The sequence below is a fragment of the Myxocyprinus asiaticus genome, chromosome 21 (assembly GCF_019703515.2).
Source record: "Myxocyprinus asiaticus isolate MX2 ecotype Aquarium Trade chromosome 21, UBuf_Myxa_2, whole genome shotgun sequence".
Taxonomy (NCBI): Eukaryota; Metazoa; Chordata; class Actinopteri; order Cypriniformes; family Catostomidae; genus Myxocyprinus; species Myxocyprinus asiaticus.
The window spans coordinates 34,025,175-34,043,433 of record NC_059364.1 but is presented as its reverse complement, the minus strand read 5'-3'; the positions used below and the strand labels follow the sequence as shown (position 1 = coordinate 34,043,433).

The following is an 18,259-nucleotide window of genomic DNA, read 5'->3' as shown; positions in this document are numbered from 1 at the left end:
CCAAACTCGAGTCACAAATCATGCACAAATATGAATAATGCTTAGGCTGCATTAGCAATCACTTTCAAAGCTGATTAAAACACAGGCATGGGGTATCCATTTGTGTGATATATTTGCTGTCAGTCTCCTGAGATGGTCCAGCATGACTGGGAAGCAGACCAATGCCCAAAGTCTGCAAGTATATATTGCGAGTGGGCTGGGCAGGCATGTTTCAATTCATGTCCTTGTCCATCATGCTGACACATTCTCAGAGGTATCACTTAAAGCTCAATAGTGTGCCTTTTGTGTGTGTATTAATAGATGATCCTGGAGGGGCTTCTTAATGATGGGTCCTGTAATTTTGTACTGATTAAAGACTTTAAATGGATGACAGCTATCTTCAGCTTTAGCAGTGAATAAACTGCTGGTGGTGGCCTAATGGTAAACTATTTGGGCTGCAAAGATCACAGCTTTCATTTGCAGAAGGAAATGAACAAGACAGCTACAGAGGTTGTTCTTTATCACCATAGTGCCTAAAAGCAAGGTTCTTGAAGGTAAAGTGTGTAATTTCTGTACCACTAGTGGCAGCAAACAGAACTGCAGAAACAATGACTGATTCAAACACTTTCCCTGTTCTCCATTGTGTCCCTGTCCTCCAAACAGGCAATCTTACCCCAAACTTATGAGCCAATGCTGTAATGTCTGACCCAGTCAAACAAACAAATCTTGCATAATGCCACCGGTGGTATAATCGTTACACACTTATCCTGGCTGTCTGTGGTGGTTCTATAGTATAGTAATGATATATACCATCATGAATGATTACCATATCCATATATTATAACATTTACATTGTACTCAATTAAACCTTGGTAATAGCATGGTACTTTTTGCTTAGACAAGGCTATTAAGAAAAATAAAAGATCATTGTGAAGTAGCTAAAGTAACTACTCCCTCTATGGGGTGGGAGACATCTTGCATAGCCACACTTTTGAATAATGGCATAAAGTCTGGTCCACATTGCAGCTTATTCTGCTGCAGTGACTGTCTGAGCAACTTGTAAATCAACCAATCACACTTTTGTTTTATTTTAACGTGGGTTTATCTGAAACAGATTATACAGCAGAAAATAGAAATATATTGGAATATGTGGACTTTGTGAGTAAAAGTTAACATAAAAAAATACAGATTATTTCACAGATACACTAAGAAAACAATATGGAATACACAACTCTGTGGATGTCTTATTAACTTGCTACAAAGTGCTTAAAAAAATTCTACAATTCTACAAAGATTTGATGCCAGTACCCTAGCAAACTTTAGCAAATTCAGTGATAAATTAATTCTCTAAAACCTTGTAAACACGACTTGAGGTGATTTTCCACCATCGGGCTGAACGGTTCTCGTTGCGGTACCATGCCATTCTGTAATGATCAGGGCTTGTTGAAGGTTATGGTTTTCTGCGAAATCAGAATTAGAATGGACTGAATGGGCAAGTGACCAATCATGAGTTGCCACATCACTACAGGTGGTTCTACCAGAATTGTTCTCTGTCCTGAGAAAGGTTAGCTAGCTAATTGTACAGAGAAACCTGGGCCAGGAATGGTTTGTTAACGTACCGTACCAAACCATGTTCAAGTGGGAATGCTACTGGAACTGTTACTCACTGGGTTTAAAATGGTTTGTCCTGAGGGTGGAAAATTGCTTTTGGTTTCCAGGTGGACTGATTAAATTAAAAAAAAAAAAAAAAAAACCTGTGTGCTCTCACTCCTGGAAGTTGCATAAATACAGCCAATCAGATTAGAGCTTGCCGGATCAAGAAATATTTTAAAATCATATCATATATATCATATAGTATCATATATCATATTGTATCATATCATATCATAATATATAATATTATATAATATATCATATAATTGCATATCATAATATATCATATCATATATATATATATATATATATATACAGTATATATAATAAAAATATCATATCATATATTATATCTTATATCGTAATATATCATATCATTTCATTTAATATAATTTCATATCATATCATATCATATATCAATGCTTTCCAGTGTTGTGTGTAATATGAATCAGACGGTCAGTGAATGGATTATGGGTGGTTTGTGAGTGTGCCACATGAGAATTAAACTAGAGTGGGATTGAGGCCATTTCAACTCATGAAGGAGGACAGCTATGATTTGATATTAGCATGCCTTATTAACTAAGAAATTATCTTTCCCTTTTATCTACCAATGACTGCACTTAAGTACAAACAAATATGTTAAGTGATATCAAAATAAACACAATGCCATCCTGCCTGTGATGTTGAAAACTTCTCTACATTCAGCATCAACTTCTCAGTTGTGCCTTCAGAGACTCATTCCACTACATCAAACATCAAAGTATGAGGGGAAAAGAGAATGAAAGAAAGACAAAAAAAACAAAAAAAAACAAACAAAAAACAATGATGCTGATGACACATCCTTAAATCCAACACAAACAGAATTATTCAACGAATGCAGTGCCATCTCATATGGAAATTATGACACTGAGGACAGAGAAGCCACCTCTGAACTGTTAGAGATGCCAAGCCTGAGTTCAGCAGTTGAACCTGTCAGGGAAGTTAAGTATGTCCTGGTGTTTTAATCTACCTTGCTCTAAGGACAAAGAAAGGGAGGGTTGCGTTCCAGGCTCGGTGATAAACAGGACACTGACTGCCTCATGGAAGAATCCAATCCCATCTCTCTGTTCTTTTCTTTCTTTCTTTCTTTCTTTCTTTCTGTGATAGATGGTGAAGAATGGCTGGAACGTTCTGGCTCTTCCTCTGTCCTTCTCCATTAATCTCTATCTTCAGACTAATGGATAATCATGCTCCCATGCCAAATCAGTCCTGGGAGGCCCACACTGACCTCTTGAGAGAAATCATATCATCTCTCTCTGACAAAGGAAACATAAGCTGTCCTCGCAAAGAGAGGCCTATAACATCCCCTGGCAGCTCCTATGCAAGACTGCAGGCCTAAAACAGTCAACTCACAGCAGTGGTCTTCCAAAGATGGATTGAAAGCTATTACAGATAATTAATCAAGGCTGAAGAAGACCAGGGTTATTCAAAGCAGATGTATGGGAGTTACATCAAATGACTAATACAAACAAATATCATAAGTGCTCTTTTTTGTTCTTGTAGCTCAACTGGTAGTGCGCTAGCACTGCCAAAGTCATGGGTTCAATTCCCAGGGAACACACAAATTGATAAAATGTATATATTGAATGCATTGTAAGTTACTTGGGATAAAAGTCTGCCAGATGCAAAAAAAAGTAATATAAATGTTTTATGTTTTTGAGTTTGTTTGTTTTTTCAAACACACAACTTTCCATCTATTATGTTTTGGCACACAATCTGAAGACAGTCAAGGTTTAAATCTCAAAGTCAATGTAACTTGCGTGATGGCCATTCATTTTTCATAGGAGCTCATTACTTAGCTGCAGCTGAAATTAAATGTGTGTTGTTTTATACAGGGATTTTAAAAGAACACAAAACACCCCAAACACATTATAAAGAGTTCCTAAACACCTCATCAGTGCACAAACTGGAAAGGCCTTTGGATCATAACATTGTCATGTGGCAAATATCTGTAAGACAGCCCCTCATCCAAATAGCCCAATCGAAAACATGTGTCAGCCATTTGACAAGGGAATATGTAACAGAATAAACATGCAGCATTCTCTTCAGGAATGAAGTAATGGGTATTATTTTATTTTATTTCTTATTAAGGCACAAGCGTAACTATGTGGTTAACAAATTTATGATTTTGAAATGTTGAAATAACTACTTTCAGAGTAGTTATTGGCTCCGTTACAAAACCTGGTGAGCTGCCTATAGTACATAAGCAGCATGTTTATTCATAGGCGCACTCCCGACGATCTCCATCAAAGTCCAAGATGGCGAACAAAGCAAGATAAATGTTGGTTATAAATGTACATATGTGCTTGTAAATAATTAATATATGGATATACATATAAATACATGGATTAATTCTAAATAGAATGGTATCTATAAATTAGCTCAATGTAAATAAAAAAGTGGACTATTTTAGCCAATATTTGTGAATGTATTTTTATGTTTATTAAACTTTCATGTTATTAGCTTTGCAACATGATAAGTCCAAACTCTGCTGAAATCAATTGTGAGTTGAGTCTCCTGTGCGCTTATGAGGTTCTATTTCTGTTAAGATGCTGCCTTAGAAGAGAGACACTATATCTATGTTAATATATAATTTGTCTATATTACATGCCATTTCTTTGATGGATAGTCTATACATTTGCAAAATGTACTGACTAAAAAAAGGAATATATACATCAAAGCAGTCTGTCATAACTAGTCTTTAAAAATACAGCCAGTAAGTCAGGATTCCAAACTCCCTATCATAATGTCAGAGTAATGCCTGATAGGGCCAGTCTGGGCCAGTGCTGGGTTGAGAATAACACTCATCAAGGGAGAAACATTACTGGTAGAACCATCATGAAACAGGCTTTAGAATCTTGTCGAGCACGTACAAGCACGTTTACCATACCAAATGCTAAAGTTGCATAAAAATACTGACATGAACTCTCTGGAAGACACATCATAGTCCTACTGAATAAGAAATAACAGGGCTGTAGTAAGGAGTTCTTGGGCCAGGTACAAAATGTTTTCAGCTGGAGAGGGGGCTCCAGTTATCCCATAAGTGATATTTACCAACATATATTTTTACAATATATATATATATATATATATATATATATACAGGGTGTGCAAAACCTATTACTTCACACAGCAAAGTTTTGGAATTCAGTTGTTATTTATTAAAATGAAAACCCAACAATTATTTATTGTTTTCCAGTTTGTCATTATAAAATGATACAGTATTACTATTATTACTTTGAGGATTTGTTGTATACAATAGTAATATATTCCTGTCTTATTTACTTTCACCTGGAGCTTTTATTCTGATGCTGCAGTATATTGTACACCATGTTGCAAAAGTCTGTATTTTTTGTAAGCATTGTAGACAACATTCGTAACAGTATTGTAACAGTAAACATGCAAGGCACAGCGGCCCCTCAACACACTGGAGCAGAAAGAAAAAAAAAACATTGCCGTTTATCAAGCGCTGAATCTTTGCTTGGTGCAGAACAATCTGAAATATTGTTAAACATTGTAACAGTCACCTCTCTGCAACCTGAACTTGTTGAGAATGTTAAATCTCTGTGAGACCTGTGCTGAAAACAGTCTAGACACAGTGCAGAGAATCAAAGAGAAGGCAGGTGTTTTGACATGCGTTTTTGTGTCAAGTTAATAAGAACTTCAGGTTTCAGTGTCTAAAAATGTGCCGGTCCTGCATGAGACATTGAAGAAACAGCAAGATGTGGTGCAGCAGTCAAGGACATTCGTCCAGCGTGTTTACATAGGAAAACAATTAAAAACAGAGCAGACACATGAAACAAGTTAATAAAGCCTATATATTTTTTCATAAATTACAAACCTGAACCCAAAGTCCTACTTGATAACCTTTGGCAGCTTCTGATATGAACCGCTCTGAGAGCGCTGACAACAGCGTATTCATGCGTGTACCTAGAAGAACATGTCACTCAAGTTGGTCTTTAGCTTTTCTAGCTAGCCTCCCAGCCTGTCCAGTCTGGTCTTCATCTTGTTTTTCAGCCTGGCAAAGCTGCTCTTCAGCTGGTCTAGCTGGTCTCCTAGCGGTCAAGATGGTCTTCAGCTGGTTTATTTGGTCTCCCAGCCTGGCCGAGATGGTCTTCAGCTGATCTAGCTGGTCTCCTAGTCTTTCAAAGTTGATCTTTAGCTGGTTCATTTGGTCTCCCCAATTTGGAATGCCCAATTCCCAATGCGCTCTAAGTCCTCATGGTGGCGTAGTGACCTGCTTCAATCTGGGTGGTGGAGGACGACTCTCAGTTGCCTCCACGTCTGGTTGACGCATTTTGTTGAGCGCATTACCGTGGAGACATAGCGGGTGTGGAGGCTTCACACTATTTTCCACGGCATCCACGCACAACTCACCACACGCCCCACCGAGAGTGAACCACATTATTGTGACCATGAGGAGGTTACCACATGTGACTCTACCCTCCCTAACAACCGGGCTAATTTGGTTGCTTAGGAGACCTGGCTGGAGTCACTCAGCACCCTGGATTCGAATTTGTGACTCCAGGGGTGGTAATCAGCGTATTTACTCACTGAGATACCCAGGCACCCCAACGTGAATTTTCTTGATAAAAAAATATGATTGTGCCTGGTAACATGTGCATGTAAAATGGCTAGAAATAGCATTTTAGCTTAGCGTAAAGCTGACAATTTACACAAGGTTTATTTCTATTTCTTCTGCTCCAAACTTACTTCAAACGTACTTCTCTGTCTGCTCGTATGAATGTAACACATCATAAGAAAGTGTTTCACCGCTGTTCAAATGCACTTTGGATCGCATCATTTACATGTATAAATGTATTCCATATGAAAGGACTAAATATTCAATTAAACAAATGACAATAAAATGCAAAGTAATCTCTTCAGTAATCAAAATACTTTTTGAATGTAACTGTATTCTAATTATCAATGATTTAAATTGTAACTTTAGTGGAATACAGTTACTTATATTTAGTATTAATCCCATTACATGTATTCCGTTACTCCCCAACCCTGTATATATATATATATATATATATATATATATATATATATATATATATATATATATATACACTTAACAAGCACTTTATTACTTTATTTATTACCTGTACACCTACTTATTCATGCGATTATCTAATCTATCTATCCATCCATCCATCCATCCATCCATTCATCTACTACTGTGTGTGTATACATATGTAGTACAAATGCTAAAACAGTACCGTCTCTTTAAGAAAACAGGCAGTTCCACATTTTGTTTTGGTTAAGAGAATATTGATGAGAATAGAGTGGCATGTGTTCTTTATTATAATTAAATGTTTTTGTTTTTGTTTTTGTTGTTTTTTTTTTTTTTTTTTTTTTTATCAACAACTGACTGTAAAGAACAGAAAGGGTATTAAAAGAGAAATTATTAATGACAAATGGATTGCGTAGATTTTGCCTTGGACAGACATTACACGGTACAAGTCAAACCTAACTTTTACTCTCATCACACGGTGGATCTCGGTGCTGATCTTTGCATATCAAAAGATCTATCTTAAGAATGGATATCGAGATTTTTCAAATGAAGATTGCGATTACTTCGAAAAACTATATTTTTACTCAGCACTAATCCCTGGTATTTATATTTTAAGTCATTCATTTTTGTTTTATGTGTTCAACATGGCAAGATCCCATTTTTTTTGTTCAAATGAATATTTAGTCCTTTCATATGGAATACATTTATACATTTGTACATCCGGTTGCAAATTACTGGTCTAGCTAGTCTCTCATGGCCAAGCTGATGTTCAGCTGGTTTAGCTGGTCAGCTAGCTGATCTCCCACCCTGAGCAGCAAGTGGCCAAAACCTTATTACAACAAGGAAACCAGATCAGTGTTACCCAGCTGGGAGACCACCTTAGATCAACAAACCAGCCAAAGTCTGATTCAGAATGTATTTTTTTCAGCAGTGAGAGGAGAGTATGATGGCTGAAAGAGCATATCTTTAAGTTTTGCTTGTAGGATTTAGTTTAATGTATTTTTTACACATGAAAACACATGCTAACAGCAAAGGCAAAGAGGAAAAGAGGAACAACTGCTCAAGAGGACATAATTAAGAGGCATCTCTGCCAACGGCAAAGCTTGGGGCTATTGCATATCCACTGGGCTGTAAAACGAGACAAGCAGCACATCACCAACACCAATCAAACGTATCTCAATTACACAGGATCGTAGGCATAACTTTCTCTGTCTAGGGCTGTGTGTTAAACATGGCATTATAGCTAAACAATGTGGTTCAGATCCAGACTTTAGTAAATGAGTGATGCACGCTATCCAGATGTAAGTTAATGGAGGGTAGGGAGACAAGCAGCAGGTGTAAATCTCCCTCTGTCCTGCTGGGTTCTAAAAGTCAGTGCTTAGCACCCACTGCTCCATCATCTGGCCTCTCCCAGCCGCTGTGACAGCAAATTTGTCATCATTTTCACATTTTGGGCAAAACATTAACTGTTTTAATGGCGCCCTCTCAACAGTTCCAGAGGTTTGTTTATTTGTTGTACCGCGACTGTAAAGCCAATTATACTTCATATGCAGTCCTGTTTTGGGGCTACAAATCAGCAATGAGGTAATGATGGCAAACTGCAGGCAAATAAAAAGTGCATGGTCCCTGGGGGGTCTTCAGTTAAGATTTTCTCTTTGAAGGCAGGCTGCCTCTAGGGTTTAGTTGTGTGCCATTTAAAATACAGTCAACTTAGCTGGAGCAGGTCCCAGAATAGGAGCATTTAAAAGTGGTGTGGCTGATGGAAGAGTAAGGTTTCACCCTCGACGGCCTCTGGTTAGCTCGCCATGGTAAAGATGAATGATGGGAATTCAAAAGCGGTGATCGCTCCCTGAAAGTGTCCAAAGACATATATGGGGCTTTGTATATTTTCCATTTCAATTATTTTTGTAGTTCCAGGGCAGTTATGTGACCTACTGTAATGATTGTTATTAATATACTGTGACGAGGAGGAGGTTGTGGCCGGGCCGTGAGGGTGTGCGCCTGATGCTGAATCAGCTCAATCAGCTGGGAGAGGGATAAAGAGGAGCCGGGGATGCCACTGAGAGAAAGAGAGAGAGAGACACGTGCCTGTGTGTGTGTCGGTATGTTTCAGTTCAGAATTTTACATCAAATTAAAGTTCTGTTGATTGTTCACTCTGGTTCTCACTTCCTTCTTGGTAGGGAAGGCAGAGTCTGCCACAGTGGTGCCGAAACCCAGGATAGGAGGAAGACAAGCCCTCGCCGCTGGGGGAGGGTTGTGACACAGAGGAGGTATGATACGGTGGTACTGGAGCGGTTTGCCCGAAGGTGGAAGAGCACACTGCCATCCGCCAGGAGACGAAGGAGCCGCTGCTGTCCACCAGGAGGGCAGGGTAGCTTGCTACCATCCGCCAGGAAGCGGAGGAGCCACTGCCAGTCAGTTGCTGACATCTGCCGGGAGGCGGAGGATCTCGCTGCAATCCGCCATGAGGCAAAATCCAGTGCCATCACCCGGTGTCGTGGAGGACCACTGCCCAGCTGGCCGAGGACTGAATGGTGGCATGGTTCGGGACTGGAGTGTTTTTTTTTTTTCACTTTCCCTGTCTCTCCCCCCTACTATTTCCCTCTCCCCTCTCCCTCCCCTCTTCTCTCCCAGAGTCCAAAGAGTCGGGGAAGATCTGCTGGCAGAAGAACGGCCATAAGGGCAACACCTCCCCTCCAGGAAGGGAGGGGAATATGTCAAGCCGGAGGTTTTCCCATCCTGAATCGGGCAGTGGAGGAGTGTTATGAGGAGAGGGGCGTGGCCGGGCCGTGAGGGTGCGTGCTTGGCACTGAATCAGCTCAATCAGCCCGGAGAGGGATAAAGAGGAGCCGGGGATGCCAGTGAGAGAGAGAGAGACACACGTGCCTGTGTATGTCGGTATGTTTCAGTTCAGCGTTTTATGTCAAATTAAAGTTTTGTTGATTGTTCTCTCTGGTTCTCACATCCTCCTTGGTAGGGAAGGCAGAGTCTGCCACATATATCTACCCAGAATGTGACAGCAGTGACAGCGGTGAGCGTGGTAGCTCCACTTGATTTTGCATTTATTTTTGCCTGTGAACAGACAGACACTCAGCAGTGACCAATGCTGTTTTTTTCTGGTCATCACTCTCTTATGACTTTCCTTCTTCCCTGAAACACACACACACACATACACACAAAAAAAAAAAAAAAAATTGAAGAAAATCCTGGACGCTCTCGTCCATATATTGAAAGTGAAAGGGAACAAAGTCTGCCAAGCTCCAAAATGACAAAAAGCACCATAAAATTATCATAAAATTGGTCCATACAACATTTATGCAACATTTCAAGTCTTGAAAACAAACAATACCAAAATAACAATATCAGTACCAAAAGGCATTCACATCAGATCTTATGTAGAATGTGCAACAGCACCATTTTTTATATGAGTTCGTCTCACAAAGCTATCATATGTCTTCAGAAGACTTGGAATATAGTGCACTTTTCGTGTGTACCGCTATAGTTTTTTTTTTTTTTTTTTTTGTCCCCAATCATCTTCATAATAAGGAAAAGAGTAGTCAGTGTAATCTCCTTTTGTGATCCACAGGAGAAAAAAAATCATACCATTTTGGAAAGATATGAGGGTGAGTAAATAATGGCAGAATTTTCATTTCTGAGTGAACTATTCTTTTAACAGGACATTTGGTTCTTGAGAGAAACTTTGGGCTAGTCTCAGACGACAGGCCGGTTTAAAGCTGGTGGAAGGTGACAGCAGCACTGCTTCCTGCGGCCACTATTCCCCCGTCTCCAGGCTCTTGTGGTTCTCACTGACATGCTGGTCCTGCCACACAGCCACCATGCTTCTGTTTTACCCTCTTCCATTACTCTCCTCCAAGCCTATCCTGTCTACTCGCTGTGTGTCCACTTTCCAATTTTCACCAAAAAACAGCAGACAAGGGCCTTATATCCCATAGCAAGACCTCCGGTCTCCAATGCCATGCATTTAGCCAGTCCCCCTCTTCCTTCCACTGTCTACTGTAATTATCTATGGCACCTTGGCTCTGGGGGCCTGGCACAGGTGACATCAATTGTACAAATATTGAGAAAAGGTAAAGTGGGTCTCTGTTTCAGACAGCCTGCTGTCATACACAGTGCTAATCCTGCCTGCCACTGCAAGCCAGCAAATAATATACAGCAAATGTGACGGGAGGATAGGCTTTTAGCTATGAGAGTGTGTCCAAATTTCAGTCATTCTACTATAAATCTATAATATACACTACCAGTTAAAAGTTTGGATATTTTTGACTGAATCTATTTTTCTCATCATCTTAAAAACCTTGTCATCTAAAGGCTTATATGCTTGACCATAGTTTTGTAGGCAAATATAAACTGTGGCAATGTATGACTTTCTTAATAATGGATGATTTAGACAAGATAGTGAAGGAAAAGCAGCCATCAAATGGACAGCATACTGTATATGGGAACTTATTCAATACTGTGTAACCTCGTGCGAGCCCACATCCACATGCGTGAACGTTGTATTTTGGCTTCACTTTATGCAACATATTTAAATTAATTTAAACCAACTGAATTCTTTTCACAACACTCTAGACAGTCATTAAAGGGTTAAACTTCTGGCGCACCGAGTCACATGACACAACAACATGACGTCGATTTCCGTGAAGCACTTCTACGGGCACAGAGCCAACACAAGAGCTTCTGGTAAGAAACCTCATTACGTTTTTTCATTGAAACTTTTTTTGTGTAAAGAGTAGTGTCTCTACATTCCCTAATTATGGAGCAAGGGAGCATCCTATAGCTCTCTATGCAGCTTAGTGGATTCGCTTCCTAAAATCTGGTCAAAAGTTCAGTTTCAGGCTGTAGATGATGTTTGAACCACTCAACATGTTTGACAGCCATGGGACAATGGTAATTTTATTTTAGCATGGTTGGCAGTGATTGGATGATTCTGGCCATTACTTTGAATCAGAATTAATTGTGGTAATTTCTGATGTAATGTCTGTAACGTCTCAAAAACACGAATAACCAACACTTCTGGAAACAAAACAAACAATTTGATTAAAAATCTTACTTTCTATAGCATGGTTATTGTATTATTTAAAATGTCACAACTTAGTTCAACTGTCCACATACATGGACATGCATTATTAGGAAAATTAGTATTTATTTATTTGTTTTATTATTTATTATTTATTTTATTTTTTTCTTATTTAGCATGTGCTACTAGAAACAATTCAAAAAGGGAAATGGAAAATGCACACTGCAGTGACGCTCATGTCTCAGGAGGTTAAAAATCAGTACAGGATTAATATTGTTAAGAGAATGAGTGAAGCTAAAATATAAGATAGTTTTTTTTTATTTTTTTTTATTTATTTTTTTAGTCTCTACATTATTCACCTCATTCCATTTGTGCTATTTCATAGTTTTGATGACTTCACTATTATTCTAAAATCTGGAAAATAGTAATAATGAATAATGAGAAGGTGTGACTAAACTTTAGACTGGAAGTGTAAAAAGAAGATAATTATGCCCCATTACATTTCCACAGAAGCCACATGAATTACCACCAATCCAAACACATGGCTCGACTTCCTCTGACAGTGTCTTGGAGGTGAACTGCATCTTTTAGTGTCATGGCTATTCTATTAAAGCATTTTCATGGCACAGCCAAAGGTTAGTTTTAGTAAAGAGTTACAATGTCGGACCTGATGCATTAAGCAAATAGAATAGGCAATAAGTCAAGATAAATAAAAATGGTGTGATAAAGGCAGAGGAATAAAATGAGGCAAAGGACAAAGATGAGGGCTCATGTTATCTAATGCTGCAGTACAGTATCGTAAAAATAACAAATGTAGACTGTCAGCTCACCAAAATCTAAGAGGGAGAAAAAATATTTCATATGTCAGCTCCGTTCACCTTTTAATGGACTATTCTCAAGCAGCATGATTTTGACAAAGCACTGGGCTTTCATCACTTGAGAGGTGCAGGTCAGCCTTTGTGAAATAGATCTGTCCTTGGTGGGGGGCTGAGAGGCACACAGCTGACCTCGCATGAAACCACCACGCCACGGCCATGACATAAAAACAGCACTTTGCATTGCACAGACAAAAGAGCATGATAAATGTGTCCTGCATAAAAGCTGCTCCTCTCATACAGTCCGACACATCAAAACAATCCATTCTGCAGAGCAATTGAGGCTGTGTTTGTTTTAGATACTTGCCATCCATGTGAGCATAAACTGGCCAGGGGAAATGTACGCATATTGCGTTTTTGTCTAAATAGCGCTCACCTTTGTGGTTTCTGACATCTCTGGATCCTTGCGGTAGAGGGGTGTACGTGGTGCTTGTGGTTTCATGCTTCGGATCACTGCTGCCATCCTGGAATAAAAGAGTTTGGACATGGGTAGTTGACATTAAATATTTTTGTGAAGTTGACATCCTGCAGTGTGACATGCTACTTTCCAGCTAATAATATTTTAAACAGAATTTTGCTTAATTATCATGCATGCAGCTTTTATAATTTCATATTAAAGCTGAAGTGTATAATTTGTCAACCACTAGCATCACCAAACAGAATTTCAGAAAACCATCTTCCATTGGTGGTACAAACAGGTAGTCCCGCCCCAAACTCAACCATTGTTTGAGCCATTGTTGTTATAAGAGCTACAGAGCCACAATGTTACACATATAAATGGCTTACTTATAGATGACTCTGCATATTAAGCTGAGATACGAGAAAGAATTTAACATTGAAAGAATTACACAGCTTTAATTAAGAGCCTTCATTTGTATATATAGGATATATGTTTTGTTTTTTACATTTTTTTTATTAATTTGTCACAACACAGGGCCATTTAACCTTGTGTAACCGCATACACATGTGTGGACATTGTATTTTAGTTTCGCTATACGCAAAGCATAATTTACATTTTTTTTAAACCGACTGATCTCAGTTCAGGAGACTCTGTGCTGTCAGTAAAGGGTTCAACTTTAGACGCACAGAGTCATGTGACAAAACAACATGGTGCCGACCACAGCGGAGTTTGTCTTTGCTGTCACTGCTGCACTGAAATAGAAAATGCACACAGCAGACACGCCCGGGCCTTTACAAAAGTAAAGGCAAAAAGGTGATTAGAAAAACAAAAAGCAATGGAGGTCAGTTACATGACATATACACTTTATATGAAATTCAAAGAAATTTTACACTAAAATGTTGATGTTGATAAATATAAAAATCCATGTACACTGCGTCAACTACCCACAAACATAAATTCACAGCACTCAGTTTACACACCTGCGAACATTTATAACGTCCTCTCCAATGATTCATTATCTAACATAGACAGGAGAAATGTTGGTTATTGATTTCTGCCCAATGATCCTAATTGAGTTAAATGAAAAGAACTCATTTGTCACAAGCAATCAAGAAAATTTTCCCAGATTGATGACACAAAAGGGAAAGGGAATGGAAAAGGCATGGAGGGGTGAGAGAGAAAGAAAGAATGTGAGTGAGATTTAATTGCCATGACGAATTGTCCAAATGTCATAAATTTTATCAGCGCTCAGGGGAAAGGAAATGTTAGAAGCACCATTCTAATTTTATCAGGGCGCAGGATGAGGGCAAGTTTCATTATTTTGCAGGGAGGGGAGGACCCTGGCTTTGATTACCTATCCCCTGCCTGTTTAAGAGAGGGGGCCACCAGGGGAAGGGCCCCAGCCACCACTCAGCCATGAAGAGCCCCCCGGGTCACATTCGGGTCAGCCTGCCACTCACTCACTCACACACTCCCTCGCACCCCACACACGTTGTTATGTGTTGACAATCCAACAGGTGGCATGACATTACTGCTCTCCAAAGGCCAGACCTGAGTTTAAGTAAACTCATCTCTCACTCACTGAACTCAGGAGGCTGCCCTTAAAAATACAAATATATTCACTGCAAAGACAGGAGAAGAGCTGGGGAGAATACAGATCCTCTGTGTGCTTCTGATAGGTCATGAGTATTTTTTTCCCTACCTACTTTGTCATTTTTCAAGGACCAAAAACACAGTACATCATGGTGGCTTGATATCTGATGCCTTTGCAAAAATACCCAGTGCTTCTGCAGGCAGGAATTCACAGAGCATTTAATCATAAATGACAAATAAACATTAGAGATAGCCTTATTTATTCATTTTTTTCCTTTCATTTGTTGCAAACACTGACCTTAGCTCTGAATGTATTATGAAATGCATAGACTATACTGGATAAATGGACTACAAAAGTAGGCCTGCAAAAGGTTTTATTGAGAAACAACACACAATTTATGTAATTTTTCCAATGAACTAGTGGAAGAATTGCTTATTCCGATTATCAGTATCAAGACATTTGAAAATGTATTGAACATTGGTGTTTTTATCATATTGATGTTGCTGACATCTTATAAAAAAGAAAAAGCAACTCAACGGCATGCATTACATTGATTTTACTATAGTTAAAGGGAGAGTTCACCCAAAAATGAATTCTGTCATAAAACTCACCCTCATGTCATTCTAAAACCAAATGACTTGTTTGTGCGGGACACAAAATGAGATGTTTTAATGAATATACAGTACCAGTCTGTCTTTTCAATACAATGGCAATAGTGACTCACATTAAAGCTTAAAAAAGTAATATTCCAAGTCTTACAATGGAATACGATAAGGCATATAATAGGTTTTGGTGAGGAATTTAAGTAATTTTTCACTGAAAATCTTAACGTCTGTTTGCATGTTCATGAGCACTATAAGAGAATCTTGTTCACATTGGCTAACGTGTTCTCACAAGTTGTTAATATACATTTTTTTTGGGTGAAATATTTCTTTAACTATGCCAGCTAGTATCACTGTAATGCATGGTCTTGAGTTGCTTATTAGTTTTATAAAATGTCAGCAACAGCAATATGATAATAATAATAATAATAATAATAATAATAATAATAATAATAAACACAAAAAAACACTAATGTTCAATAAATAGTCAAATTTCTTGATAATAAAAAAATAATAAAAATAATATATATATATATTTTACCACCGTGTAAAATAGCAACTTTGCCAGTGAAGCAACTTTAAAGCTGAAGTGTGAAACTTTTTCGCTGCTAAAACAATTTATCCTATCCCAGCTTAATGTGCAGAGACAATTATAATATAAGCAGTTCGTAGGTTAATAATCTCGAAAACTATAAACACTGTGTTTCTGTGGAGCTATAAAAATTCCTCTGTTTGTTTTGAGTGACCCGTCCAGCCGGACACAACAACATTGACTCAACCAATGGGGGCGGACACAGCCAATGGCTTCGAACGCAGCTAATTCAATCAGAATTTAGTGCTGGAACAATACATTTTAAATTATTTAAAAAGGCAGCTGTTGTTTTGCAATCATTGCAGACCGTGATTATAATAGGAAAGATGGCATGATATTTATGTGTTTTTTGTTTTATTAGTGCTAATTATCACCGTCATTACACAAATCCAGTGAGCTGGGTTTTCCGAGTATGTCAGCAGTTTCCTTGTTACCATTTCAATCTCATCTGGCCATTTGGCTTTAATATCCTCAAGCAGCATTTTTAGTGTCAGCTTCAGTCCACCCTGACTAATTTCCTCTGGAACTGACAGATCAGAGGCCTTCCCCACCAAACAGCCTTGTCCCAGTCACAAAGTCACTCGTAATCCCGCTGCTTGTCTACAATTAATCTTCCCAGTTGTCACATTATTAACACCACCACCCACAGACAGGGGCTGGCTATGCCCCACCGGACACACAGCAACCCCCCTCCGGCCCAGCGGCCAGGCACGTCAATCACATGCCGTGCGCAAAAGTTGCCTGCTGTCAACATCAGAGATACCCCCTCTTTCCTAACCATCCCACCCCTCCCGGGCCAAGTCCGCTGATCAAACACCCCCCAACCCTTGAAGAAGATTAATCAGAGCCCTCCCTCCCACTTCCTCCACTCCCCTTCACTCCTCTCTTTCTCTTTATTCAATGAGGCATCCTCGAGATGAGAAAGGAGTCCTACCTCATAATGGGAATCCCTGCAAAAAAAAAAAAAAAAAAGTTAAAGGAAAACTCTGTTTGAATGCCAGCTGTTATCTTGGGGGAAAGGGGCAGGCAGACAAGAGCCTTGCTTTGATCGGCATCCTTAAAATTTTACACAAACATAATCACAATCCAAGGGGTCACCAACCCGGGCTCTTTGAATTCATTCAGTCTGAAAGCTTTGAGCACACACAGGCAGTTAAAAGCTTCTCTTTTTTCACACTCACAAAGCACTTTGTTTTGCATTTGCTTTTAAAAGATATGCATCACTATCCATCACATAAATGGCAACTTTTACGTTTACTTAGATCTGTCCCCCTATAATGATGAAAAGGGATTATGATTTTGAGCAAAATACAAAAAGGTTGAAAAATTTGTAAAATAAACACAATTTGCTCTGACCCAAAACCTAGATAGCTGCCTACAGAGGCAGTATTTTAAGGCATCAAAGGCATGCTCCTGATGCGAAGCCTGTTCCAAATGTCACATATCTCAGTTAAAATCCACACTACTTTTCTTTTTTGTTTTAAAACTCAGTTTTCAGTTTTCTATTGTTATCGTTTTCCAAAGTATGCGGTAATGGAAAGCGTTTTCAAAATGTTCCATTTTCAGCGTTGGAAAATGCTGTTCTAGTGTAGATGAGAGGTGTAAACTTAGCAAAATTAACGCGTTTAAAAAAATAAAAATATTAGTGTGGATAATGTGGCTTTAGTTATGCTACCTAAGTTCTAAGGCTACGTCCACATTAATCTGAATATAATGAAAACGCCGTTTTCGTTTTTGAAACTGCCATTTTCAAGCATTTTACAAAAGCTTATCGTCCACACTGAAACGTATGAAAACTCTTAAAACCCATTACTGCACATGTGAAAAATTGCCGTTCCATGTATGGTCTGAAACGCAATTGTCCTTGGGTTCCATCGCCGGACAGCAATTCCAAGTAAACTTCCCTTCGCCTTTCTACAACCTTCACATTGAATTCTTGCTCGGCCTAGTGGTGTATTCATTGAGAGTTTCACATCCGTGATGAGTCTTGCGCTCTGAACAGAGGGTTGACAGGGAGAGCGAGAGAGAGAGAGAGAGAGAGAGAGAGCGAGAGAGAGAGAGAGAGAGAGAGATAGAGAGAAGCTGTGTTTGGGGAGGCTGACAGCACACTGCATGCAATCTAGAGTCTAGATGAAAGTATCTTCAGATGCAGTTATGCCACTGATGCGCTACCATGAGCAGGAGGAGGAATACTCCAACTCATTCCACTGTCCAAATGAATATCCACCAAGGCCGAAATCCTGCAGTCCAGATGCGGAGAAATGTGGACAATATGGTGTGGTAAATTTGGGAGGTCTTTGCAGAGTGATAGAAGCTGCTGGACCTCTTTCTTTCCTTCTTTCTTGCTTTCATTCTTTCTTTTTCTTTTTCTTTCTTTCTTTCTTTCTTTCTTCCTTTCTTTCACTCTACAACTACCCATGCACTCAAGCACACAGATGTATACACCAGGGTGATGGTGCACCATAT

General features: G+C 39.0%; 1 pseudogene; it reads right to left on the bottom strand.

Annotated features, from left to right (window-relative positions):
- LOC127412108 (leucine-rich melanocyte differentiation-associated protein-like) overlaps positions 1–18,259 on the bottom strand; it is a 508,385-nt pseudogene that overhangs the window by 53,421 nt on the left and 436,705 nt on the right.